Genomic DNA, 13,696 nt, shown 5'->3' on the forward strand with positions numbered 1-13,696 from the left:
AGACTCTATGTTATCATTTAGAAACTGCATCTCTCTCTCTCTCCTCTCCCTCCCACCCCCCGACTTCCAGGTAGAATTTGATCTTACTCATGTAAAGCTCACTCAAATGGGAGTACTCCTGGTATGGAGAAGAATTCTGAGTTGGTAAATACTCTTGACCAAGGGAAGGAAACTGACCCCCAGCTGTGCTATTCTGATGGGGTCACTGACATGCCGTGTCATCTTATGTCTTGAAGAGTTTCCAATTCTGTTCAGGCACAAAGAAAAGAAAAATAGTTGAGACTAAGTGCTCAATAGTGTTAAGAGAATGAATGGCTGAGCATGTGTAGTGTAGAGACAGGGAGCATGGTGGAGTGGACAGAGCGCTGGGCAAGGCCTCTCGAGTCTCACGTTCAAGTCCTGGTTCTGCCTCCGTCCAGTTATGTGTGCTTTGGGAATGGCCTTCTCTTTCTGGGCTTCCCTTAAAATGAAGGGGCTGAACTTGGAGATCTCTGAGGTCCCTTCCACGGCACACACTTGGGGAGCCAGAGCCTAAGGATTCTAAGCCACGATCATCATGAAGAGACAGCAATTAGGCAGGAAAAAAGAGCCCCTAACAATGCAGGAGCAACAGCTCTTACTGGGACCCACTCTCTAGGGAAATAAGCAGTGCTATTTTCCCTTAGCCTGGGAGGTGCTACTCCTTTTATGATTTTTCAACGATGGAAATTTCAAAAGCCCCTTCGCTGTATATTACAGCATAAGGAATATGGTCAATAATATTGTAATAGCTTTGTGTAGGGACAGATGGTTGCTAGACTTAATGTGGTGATCACTGCATAATGTATGCAAATGTCAAATCATTTTGTAGTTTACCTGAAAATTAACATAATATTGGATATCAACCATATTTCAATTAAAACATATTTTTAAAAACTGTATACATGGAATGAAAAAACAGTGCCCTTCACTCACCCAGAGTTGGTCATTAGCTTTGACACTGCCCTGGAAAGGTGGAATTCAGTGCAGCCACGGATGGTGGTGAGACAGTGACACCTCGTGGCCATCTCCACTAATCACAGCCCAGCCCTGCTTCTCGGCACTTGCGAAAGCCCCATCCTTCCTGGGGCAGCATTAACCCTCAGTGAGTGGGAGTGATGCAGGGCCCTGGGTTGTAATCTCAGTCTTGCCACTGCCTCTCTGTCTGACCGTCCTCAGTTTCTTCAAACGGGAGTTTGGTCCTTAAGTCTTTCCCTTCCAACTGCCTTGTTCTCTGGACTTCCATCACTTACGGTGTGTAGTCAGGGATCCTAGGTCCATGCAGTGTGCAGGATGTCCCTACTGGGAAGGCATGGCCCCGAGTTCACCATTAGGACCCTGGGGTCCCACCCACGTGATCATGCACGGTCCTGCCACACACCCACCTCCTTGAGACAGCCAGACCATTGACCACAGATGTTCCATCCAAGGCCTGCCCCCATCCTGGCTGCCAGCTGCTGAGGTGGGAAAAAGTAACAGAACCAGCCAGAAGGAAACCTCGTTGAGCCAGCTTTCTATTGGGTGTGGGGAGGACTTCACCTGCTCTTGCCCACTTTGGGTACCAGAATCTTGCCCTATTGGTGGGACCCATAGGGTTCATGTATCCCCAAAGAACAATGTAGATGGGTTCTTTTTTTTTTTAATTGATTTTATTTTATTTTTGGCTGTGTTGGGTCTTCGTTTCTGTGCGAGGGCTTTCTCTAGTTGCGGCAAGTGGGGGCCACTCTTCATCACGGTGCGCGGGCCTCTCACTGTCGCGGCCTCTTTTGTTGCGGAGCACAGGCTCCAGACGCGCAGGCTCAGTAGTTGTGGCTCACGGGCCTAGTTGCTCCGCGTCATGTGGGATCTTCCCAGACTAGGGCTCGAACCCGTGTCCCCTGCATTGGCAGGCAGATTCTCAACCACTGCGCCACCAGGGAAGCCCTAGATGGGTTCTTTTTAATACACTTTCCTCCCTATACTGATACCCCCGCAAGCTGCAAAGAGGAGAAAGAGGGTTGTGTGCTGAAGCTTCTGAACCTCCCCCCAGGCACTCATGATATTTTGGCATGGCTGAAGACACAGAGGCTGAGCTTTTTGGGTCTTTCCTGAGTATCACATTATTCTTACCCTAGAAGAACTGGGCTTCCTGCCTCTTGAGCCGTGTCCCTTATCACTAGTTTCCGGTCTGTATTTACTAGTCTTTCTCCAAGTGTAATCTCTGAGTGCTGCATGATGTCCGCAGAAGACCATGGTGCTTTCTAATATGGCTGTGTTCATGTCACCATCACTCCCTATGGCTTCCCTAGACTGTCCCCAAGAAGTGTACAGTGGTAACACCCAGGAACCCCTTGAAGAGGGCGGTCATTCATTCAGTTTGGGGATGCAATTTCTAGAGTTGCCACAGCTTCTGGTGGTATGTGGCAATTTTTCCCTGGCTATTAAAGAGCGTATGTAAAAACACTTTTTTGGAGATGGAGAGCACATGAGCTATCATTTTAAAACACCTACTCTGTATTAATCGGGGTCCAGTCAGGAGACAAAAATCATACCAGCTGTTTGAATAGGGAAAATTTAATGCAAAGAATGATGAACTAGTGAAGGGTAGTTACCTACTAAAAGGGGCAATAGAGGACCCTAAGGAATACAGGAATAGGTAATGCAGGAAGGAGCTGCTACCTCTAAGGATAAGGGAGATTACCCAGTGATGGAAGGGAGAACTTGGATGAGATTCAGACCACTTTGGAGAGAGAGTGGCTGCAGCCCACTGGAGCTGAAGCACAGGAGGAACCCCTGCTGGGAGCCAGAAAAACTCCCTGAGTTTTTCTCCTCTCACCGCCGAGAGGTGAAAAAACTCCTCTCACCACTGGGTGAGAGAGCCTAGATGCCACTGGCAGTCACACTGCAGGAAGAAAAAAGGCACACTGGAGCCAGCAAGGGGAGCTCTTCCTCTGTGTGCCTTGCGGTGTCCCCCTAGCACCCTCTACTGTCTATCTGGTAAAGGACAAGTGTTGACAAGGTCCAAATGCAGTATTACAAAGCAGGGCAAGGAAGGGTGAATTTGGAGTTGAAAGCAACGAATTGATAACAGGAACACCTATTCCATGGCAGGCCCTGTGCTTGCATTTCCATCAAGAATCTAGTGTAATCTCAAGCATAATTCCTTGAAATAGATAATAGAATTCCCATTTTAATGTTAAGAGGGTACTGAAAGCTAGAAGTAACCTGAGAAGGACATGCAGCTAATATACGTGGCTGGGCTGGTGTTTTGACTGCTGTGTGTGTGAGTCTAGAGTCCAGTCTCCTACCGCAAGCTAACAGTGCCTCTCTCTGTAAAGGGTGAAGGGCAGTGAGATCCTGCTCTCCTCCCTTCAACCTTCCTCCTGCATGAACTCACATAAACCTTCCCAGCATTGCTTCTTGGGCTCTCCTCCTGAGAGAGACCGACAGTGAGGCAGATGCCCTGGGGGTGCTCTAAGGCAGTGATTCCCAAACCAGAATCACTGGAAGAGCTTGGTGAAAATAGAGGCTCCTGGGCCTCCTCTGTAGGTACCAATTTAATAGATGGGCAGGGGGAGCTGAAATCTGCATTGAACAACCTCCCCAGAGATCCCGATGCTCCGAGAAAGGAACACCAACCTCTCCACTGGGCTGGAAGCGGCAAGCGAGAAGCTGCCTGGCCTTTGCTGGGGGGAAGGGGACTTAACGCTAACAAGGTCCTCTCAGCCCCAGCGCCCCACGGAAAGGTCAATACTGATACCTGGCTTCTGAAATGAAAATCAAATAGGACACATGGATCTGCTTCATGGGTGATGAAGTTGTAATGGCTCTCACAGAGGCTGAATTGATTCCTATTTGTCAGCTGGAAAATTGGAAGATGGGCTCCAGGACCCCTGGCCCCCTGGCCTGGCAGTCCTTTAGGCATATTTTCTGGACAGGAGGTATTTCCGAGCTAGAGCTTGCCAGGCAATCCCATCTGGCGCAGGAATAAGAGCCACCAGCTTTTGAGCACCTACCATGTGCCAGGAACTACGCTCCAATCCTTAAAGCCGCCTGCAAGGGTTAACACCACGACGAGGAGACAGGAAGCTGGGGGTCTGCCCAAGGCCACACAGATACAGGGGCGGAGCTGAAATTCAGGCACTGTGGGTCTTACTCCAAAGCTGTGTTCATGGCCTTGGGAGGGGAGCAGCTCCTGGTTCAGAGCCCCTGCCGGGGGAGGGCCAGGCTCCAGGAGGCCTGGGGGCCACGTGCTCACGGTCCGTCAAGTAGTTAACGTCTTCCCTTTGGTGGGGGTTTTAGCATCTATAGACCAACTCAGGAAGCGCGTGTCAGATGCTATTATCTAGGTCCTTCAGAGAGGGGCCAAAGCAGAGGATATAGGGGAGGGGTCCGTCCCAGGAAGGCCTCACAGGGTCCTGCTCAGTGACATAAACCCATAGAACTATAGCACCAAGAATGAGCCCTAACATAAACTGTGGGCTCTGGGTGATAACGGCATGTCAGTGTAGGTTCTTTGATCGTAGCATATGTACCACTCTGGTGGGGGGGGGGGGGATGCCTCCCACCAGGGGGCAGGGAGTAGGGGTGGGTGGGCATGGGGTATATGGGAACTCCCTATACTTTCCCCTCAGTCTTTCTGTGGACCTAGAATTGCTCTACAAATTAGTCTATTTAAAAGAGAAAAAAAAACTACTGCCTCTTTTATTTATTTATTTATTTATTTATTTATTTGGCTGTGCCGGGTCTTCATTGCGGCACGCGGGATCTTTAGTTGCGGCATGCGGGATCTCTAGTTACGGCATGTGGGATCTATTTCCCTGACCAGGGATTGAACCGGGGCCCCTGCTTTGGAAGCACGGAGTCTTAGCCACTGGACCACAGGGAAGTCCCCCAAATTACTGCCTCTTAATGTGGTTGTGAGATAGTTAAATAAGTTATAAAAGGGCCTAGCCCAGGATTTGGCAGGCATCAGGGTCCCTGGCAGCTGAATGAGGGGAGATATCACCCCATAAGCTCAGTGTAGACCCAGGAGGACGCTGACAGTGGAAGAAGAGCAGTGCTCATCTCTGCCACCTCGTCCCCCTCAGAGAACCCTCTGGGGGCGTGGGGACAGGTGTAAGAATTAAGGACCAGACTGAGCCAAGTGTTAATAAATCAGAAGACAGGGCAGCAAATATGGCCCAGGGCTGGATATGATAACAGGCCCAGGTCTAGGATTTGTAAGATCAGTCCCTCCCTCTCTCCCTCTCTCCAGATAAACCTCATAGCCAACAGAAGGAACCAGAAGGGACTGGCTATTTGGAAAAAGCATAAATCTGGCGGGCCATTCCCCTGCTCTGAAGCCCGTACTTGCTCCCCAGTACCCTCACCTGACACACAGGCCTTCCCTCCACTTCCTCTGCTCTACGGCCACTCTGGGTACCATTCAGTGGAATAGAAAAGAGAACAGGTGGGTGTCCAGAGACCCAAATTTTAGACCCAACTGTGTGGTAGCTGTGTGACCTTGGGAACACCTCTCCTCCTCTCTGTGCCTCAGTTTCCCCAGACTGGATTCTTTCCTTCCTTCTTTCACTGAATACACTACTGAGTGCCCACTATGAGCATGACAATCTCTAAGGTCCTTCCTGTTGTGATATTATGTTTTATTCAGTGTAGTTCAAATGCACTGGGAGAGATATAAAACACACACAAAGTGTAAAGATGAAAATGAAGAAGTCTCCTTAATCATGGTTCCCAGAGATGTGCATTTCCTTCCAGGCTCTGCCTTTTGAATCCCCATTTCTGTGCCCACCTTTGTGGGAATGGAACACTTGTTTGCAAAGTGCTTAGATAACTTCAAAGATTGCAGGGCTGTGACTTTGCTCTCAGTATCTGATCCAGGATAAAAGTGGTTGCTTCCTGACCAAAGAGCTTGATTCTCTTTGAGTCCCCCTCCATGGTCACACCTGTCCTCCCTGTCAATTCCCCTCCTCTTTGAGAGGATCTAGAGCTTCTCTGGGGGAAGCACGTGATGCTCAAACAAGCATGAGATCGGCTCTAAACAGGGTTCCAATTCTAGCTCCAATGTTTACTTGCTGTGTGACCTTGGGGAGTTACTTAACTTCTCTGAACCTTGTTGTCCTCTATCTATTTAGTGGAGGAAGTAAATTTCTACCCGAACAGGTGTTGTAAGATTAAGCAAAATGACACAGGTAATGTTTCTGGTCACATAAATAGCAGTACCACTTTATTTAATATGAGCTATTAGGTATCTTGTCCTCACGTGAGAGCATCCATGTAAGGCATTAGGACAGTGCCTTGGTAAGAACTCCACATCCTATTTCCCTCACCCTCTTCAGTCAGTTTCATTTTCCTGCCTGTGACGGCCAGGTGGCAGCATGGGGCCATGGACCAGAGCCCTCTCGTAATGTGAGTGCTGTCAGGGACTCTTGAGTGACAGTAACCACAGACTGTTTACTGAGCTCTTACCATGCTGGGTGCATGAGGGCACCTCATAAACACCTCCCTTTAACCCTTGTAGGTTCATATGGGGGGAGGTTCAGTCACCTGCCTCGTGCAGGGGAGGAATGACGGGCCCAGGCAGGAGGACCCATAATGGAGCAGAGTCTATAATCAAAAGCTCCCCTGCACGCAGCCCGGGCACCTGCCCGCTGCACTTGGCAGGCTGGTGGGTTGCAGGAGCCTCACGTGGTGGATGAGGACAGTGGGGCCCAAGGAGGGGAGAAGGGACCGGAAGCCAGGGCCCTGACCCCAAGCAGGTACGCTTGCCTGCAGGGCCCAGTCTCCAGGGAGGATCCCATCGGCCAAGGCCCCCTCTGCCGTGAGGCTCAGCCTGGGGCTCTCTGGGGGGTGCTGGGAACCCCAGGAAAGCAAGCACACGATGTCCTCCTGTCTGATCCTGCTCATCCAACAAGACCTCTTCCGATCCCCAAGTAATCTTCACCTCCGGGAGCCACGGTGATTTGTGGAAAACTTCCTCCAAATCCCCGGCTAATCCTCCTTTGGCTGAACCCTTTAGTGATTGCATTTGCGGCTGGTGACCCCTAATCCCTCCAGCCCCAAATATTCCTGGGAAAGCACATGTGCAGACCTGTGTCGTGCTGGGGCCTGGTGCCCAGTGGGTCTGAGCCGGGCACACCGGGGACCTCCAGCTTGTCCCTCAGAGTCAACCTCCTTTTCTCCCTCCTGAGAGTCTCACTGGCAGCAGGTCGGGGAGAAGCCTGGGTCTGTGCCTGGCAGTACCTGGACAGGGCAGCTGGCCGACAGCCGAGGAGCTGGGACCGCCACCCTCTATACCGCATGATTCCCAGAGGGATGCTCTTGTTTGAAGTTAGGGCCTCAGTTTCTTCCTCTCAAAAATGGGGATAAGAATAGTCTTTCAGGTTGCTTATGAGGATTTACGAAGGTAACATATTTAACGAGCCTAAGGCAGAGGTTGGAACCTAACGAGCCATCAGAGCTGGTAGCTGTGGTTAACCTGGAGTGTCTGCCTGCCATCCGCCCCCCTCGGTGATGACCTCAGCCCTCCTCTTCCTCCCACCTCTGGAGGCGCGGACCCCTGCACAGCAGCCCCTCACACAGGCTGCATGGTGCAAAGGCAGGAGAGCCACTGTGGGCTGTGCAGGGTCTGGGGGCTGCCGGTAGGGCTGCGGTTCTGGTGCTGGGGAGAGGCCGAGGACGACCTGCAGCTCCGAGAAGGTGTACCCAATGCAGGAGAGATGCCCAGTGTGGCCACGGTCAGGTGCGGGGCTCAGGCTCTTGAGAGATGAAGGAGCGCAGGGCCAGGGAGGCAGGCAGGCTGGGGTTGGGCAGCCCCGCATCCCTGGCAGGGATGGACCAGCCCAGCTGGACAGACAGGGTGGTCCCAGGCGCTGCCCAGGCAGGCAGAGTTTACAGAGAGATGCTACAGGGGGCAGCTCTATGAGCCGGGATAAACGACTGGATCTTTGAGGCACAGTATTTTTATAACCCACAAGTCAGCAGGGGGCCCTGCCCCTAAGAAGGATTGGCTCAAACTCCCTTGTGGAGGTTCAGCTCCCTCCTGGAGATGTGAGCCCCACTGTCCTGACCCCCCGCCTCTGCACTTTCCACCTCCACTCTGGGCTCACAGCTGTGCCCTTATCTCCCCCCAGGTGTGGGCCTCTTTATGGATTCCTGTTGCCTTTCCCTCTGTCCATGCAATACTGAAAAACAAAAGTAAAAACTAAACTTCCTCACATTCTTCAGGATACAGGGCTCCAGACCTTTCCTGGGGTCCTGCCTGTTTAACCCGAAGCACAGAAGCTCGCCCTTGGCCAGAAGGGAGCTGCCTCCTGCCAGGGAGACCCCTGCCCACCCTAGTCCAGCTACTTTTGTGGTGCTGGCTTCCACTGTGGCCCAGAGGCTGGAGCCGGAGCCGCCACGTGCTGGCAGCCTGTGGGTTAGACACAGAGCCCGTGGCTTGTGTTCCAAGGAGTGTGTCTTACTGAAGGTGTCTGAAATCTCGCTCCTCTCTCAGCCTAGAAGCCCTCACCCCTCCGTTCACTGGAGCTCCTCCAAGGAGCCTGGCATATAAGGAGGCAAGGAATAAAATACAGGGTCTTTATTCCTACGATTAAAATACATGGCATTCAATCAATACTTTTCAAACTTTTTTAACGTAACAGAAACATTTTGCTCATAATCAAACCCCATGCAGGACCCCAGTACATGTAAAATAGTGAAGACAGACGGCTTGGCTGAATCTGGAGGAGGCATGAGGGCTCAATCCCACCCCTCCCCCCACCCTCACAGGAGGACAGAAAGGGAAATTAAAATGTGTCTGTCACCAGTGTAAGGTCATCCAGTTTAACTCCTACTAAGACAGATGCAAATTAAAACTGCACTGAGAGTATGACCTATCATATCAGACAGCTGCTCCGGACCTTCTCTGAACCCTAACTTCTCTTCAGGAGCCACACCTAAGCTCTGAGACTGCTAGTCAGCCAGTACCATGCAGAAAGAAGTGAAACAGTAAGCGTGTCCAAAAGCTCTGATATGGTCTCATCCCAGGTACTTTGCACATAGGCAACACCAGTACATCACAAAGTACTTGTTCCACTGGAAGGCAGATGATGTCATTGATTTTGTCTCCAGAAAGAGGGCAGATAGCAGAGGCAAGAAAAACTACAATTCTGCAACCTGTGGAAGGAAAACCACATTCACAGAAAGATAGACAAAATGAAAAGGCAGAGGACTTTGTACCAGATGAAGGAACAACACAAAACCCCAGAAAAACAACTAAATAAAGTGGAGATAGGCAACATTCCAGAAAAAGAATTCAGAATAATGATAGTGAAGATGATCCAGGACCTCGGAAAAAGAATGGAGGCAAAGATCGAGAATATGCAAGAAATGTTTAACAGAGACCTAGAAGAATTAAAGAACAAACAAACAGAGATGAACAATACAATAACTGAAATGAAAAATACACTAGAAGGAATCGATAGCAGAATAACTGAGGCAGAAGAATGGATAAGTGACCTGGAAGACAGAATGGTGGAATTCACTGCCACAGAACAGAATAAAGAAAAAAGAATGAAAAGAAATGAAGACAGCCTAAGAGACCTCTAGGACAACATTAAACGCAACACATTCGCATTAGAGGGGTCCCAGAAGGAGAAGAAAGAGAGAAAGGACCTGAGAAAATATTTGAAGAGATTATAGTTGAAGACTTCCCTAACGTGGGAAATGAAATAGCCACCCAAGTCCAGGAAGCGCAGAGAGTCCCAGGCAGGATAAACCCAAGGAGAAACATGCCGAGACACATAGGAATCAAATTGACAAAAATTAAAGACAAAGAACAATTATTGAAAGCAACAAGGGAAAAATGACAAATAACATACAAGGGAACTCCCATAAGGTTAACAGCTGATTTCTCAACAGAAACTCTACAAGCCAGAAGGGAGTAGCATGATATATTTAAAGTGATGAAAGGGAAGAACCTACAACCAAGATTACTCTACCCAGCAAGGATCTCATTCAGATTCAATGGAGAAATCAAAAGCTTTACAGACAAGCAAAAGCTAAGAGAATTCAACACCACCAAACCAGCTCTACAACAAATGCTAAAGGAACTTCTCTAAGTGGGAAACACAAGAGAAGTAAAGGACCTACAAAAACAAACCCATAACAATTAAGAAAATGGTAATAGGACACTACATAATGATCAAGGGATCAATCCAAGAAGATATAGCAATTATAAATATATATGCACTTAAAATAGGAGAACCTCAATACATAAGGCAACTGCTAACAGCTATAAAAGAGGAAATCAACAGTAATACAATAATAGTGGGGGACTTTAACACCTCACTTACACCAATGGACAGATCATCCAGACAGAAAATTAATAAGGAAACACAAGCTTTAAATGACACAATAGACCAGATAGATTTAATTGATATTTATAGGACATTCCATCCAAAAACAGCAGATCACACTTTCTTCTCAAGTGCACATGGAACATTCTCCAGGATAGATCACATCTTGGGTAACAAATCAAGCCTTGGTAAATTTAAGAAAATTGAAATCATATCAAGCATCTTTTCCGACCACAATGCTATGAGATTAGAAGTCAATTACAAGGAAAAAAACGTAAAAAACACAAACACATGGAGGCCAAACAATACGTTACTAAATAACCAAGAGATCACTGAAGAAATCAAAGAGGAAATCAAAAAATACCTAGAGACAAATGACAATGAAAACACAACGATCCAAAACCTATGGGATGCAGCAAAAGCAGTTCTAAGAGGGAAGTTTATAGCAATCCAATCCTACCTCAAGAAACAAGAAAAATCTCAAATAAACGATCTAACCTTACACCTAAAGGAACTAGAGAAAGAAGAACAAATAAAACCCAAAGTTAGTAGAAGGAAAGAAATCATAAAGATCAGAGCAGAAATAAATGAAATAGAAACAAAGAAAACAATAGCAAAGATCAATAAAAATAAAAGCTGGTTTTTTGAGATGATAACATTGATAGACCTTTAGCCAGACTCATCAAGAAAAAGAGAGAGAGGACTCAAATCAATGAAATTAGAAGCAAAAAAGGAGAAGTTACAATGGACACCGCAGAAATACAAAGCATCCTAAGAGACTAATACAAGCAGCTCTATGCCAATAAAATGGACGACCTGGAAGAAATGGACAAATTCTTAGAAAGGTATAACCTTCCAAGACTGAACCAGGAAGAAACAGAAATATGAATAGACCAATCACAAGTAATGAAATTGAAACTGTGATTAAAAACCTTCCAACTAACAAAAGTCCAGGACCAGATGGCTTCACAGGCGAATTCTATCAAACATTTAGAGAAGAGCTAACACCCATCCTTCTCAAACTCTTCCAAAAATCTGCAGAGGAAGGAACACTCCCAAACTTATTCTATGAGGCCACCATCACCCTGTTACCAAAACCAGACAAAGATACTACAAAAAAAGAAAATTACAGACCAATATCATTGATGAATATAGATGCAAAAATCCTCAACAAAATACTAGCAAACAGAATCCAACAACACATTAAAAGGATCATACACCACGATCAAGTGGGATTTATCCCAGGGATGCAAGGATTCTTCAGTATACGCAAATCAATCAATGTGATACACCATATTAACAAATTGAAGAATAAAAACCATATGATCATCTCAATAGATGGAGAAAAAGCTTTTGACAAAATTCAACACCCATTTATGATAAAAACTCTCCAGAAAGTGGGCATAGAGGGAACCTACCTCAACATAATAAAGGCCATATATGACAAACCCACAGCAAACATCATTCTCAATGGTGAAAAACTGAAAGCATTTCCTCTAAGATCAGGAACAAGACAAGGATGTCCACTCTCGCCACTATTATTCAACATAGTTTTGGAAGTCCTAGCCAAGGCAATCAGAGAAGAAAAAGAGATAAAAGGAATACAAATTGGAAAAGAAGAAGTAAAACTGTCACTGTTTGCCGATGACATGATAGTAGACGTAGAGAATCCTAAAGATGCCACCAGAAAACTACTAGAGCTAATCAATAAATCTGGTAAAGTTGCAGGATACAAAATTAATGCACAGAAATCTCTTGCATTCCTATACACTAACAATGAAAGATCAGAAAGAGAAATTAAGGAAACAATCCCATTCACCATTGCAACAAAAAGAATAAAATACCTAGGAATAAATCTACCTACTGATGAAAGAAATCAAAGATGACACACACAGATGGAGAGATATACCATGTTCTTGAATTGGAAGAATCAATATTGTGAAAATGTCTATACTATTCAAAGCAATCTACAAATGCAATGCAATCCCTATCAAATTATCAGTGACATTTTTTCAGAACTAGAACAAAAAATTTTAAAATTTGTACAGAGACACAAAAGACCCTGAATAGCCAAAGCAGTCTTGAGAGAAAAAAACGGAGCTGGAGGAATCAGACTCCCTGACTTCAGACTATACTACAAAGCTAAAGTAATCAAGACAGTATGGTACTGGTACAAAAACAGAAATACAGATCAATGGAACAGGATAGAAAGCCCAGAGATAAACCCACGTACCTATGGTCAACTAATCTATGACAAAGGGGGCAAGGATATACAATGGAGAAAGGACAGTCTTTTCAATAAGTGGTGCTGGGAAAACTGGACAGCTTCATGTAAAAGAATGAAATTAGAACACTCCCTAACACCATACACAAAAATAAACTCAAAATGGATTCGAGACCTAAATGTAAGACCGGACACTGTAAAACTGTTAGAGGAAAACATAGGAAGAACACTCTTTGACATAAATCACAGCAAGATCTTTTTTCCTGCACCTCCTAGAGTAATGGAAATAAAAACAAAAATAAACAAATGGGACCTAATGAAACTTAATACTTTTGCAAAACAAAGGAAACTACAAACAAGATGAAAAGACAACCCTCAGAATGGGAGAAAATATTTGCAAATGAATCAACAGACAAAGAATTAATCTCCAAAATATATAAATAGCTCATGCAGCTGAACATTAAAAAAACAAACAACCCAATCCAAAAATGAGCAGAAGACCTAAATAGACATTTCTCCAAAGAAGACATACAGGTGGCCAAGAAGCACATGAAAAGCTGCTCAACATCACTCATTATTAGAGAAATACAAATGAAAACTACAATGTGGTATCACCTCACACCAGTTAGAATGGGCAGCATCAGAATATTTACAAACAACAAATGCTGGAGAGGATATGGAGAAAAGGGAACCCTCTTGCACTGTTGGTGGGAATGTAAATTCATACAGCCACTATGGAGCACAGTATGGAGGTTCCTTAAAAAACTAAAAATAGAATTACCATATGACCCAGCAATCCCACTACTGGGCATATACCCAGAGAAAACCATAATTCAAAAAGACACATGCACCCCAATGTTCATTGCAGCACTGTTTACTGTAGCCAGGTCATGGAAGCAACCTAAATGCCCATCGACAGACAAATGGACAAAGAAGATGTCGTACATATATACAATGGAATATTACTCAGCCATAAAAAGGAATGAAATTAGGTCATTTGTAGAGCCATGGATGGATCTAGAGACTGTCATACAGAGTGAAGTAAGTCAGAAAGAGAAAAACAAGTATCGTATATTAACGAATATATGCAGAACCTAGAAAAATGGTACAGATGAACTGGTTTGCAGGGCAG

This window comes from Balaenoptera acutorostrata, chromosome 12 (assembly GCF_949987535.1).
Source record: "Balaenoptera acutorostrata chromosome 12, mBalAcu1.1, whole genome shotgun sequence".
Lineage (NCBI taxonomy): Eukaryota > Metazoa > Chordata > Mammalia > Artiodactyla > Balaenopteridae > Balaenoptera > Balaenoptera acutorostrata.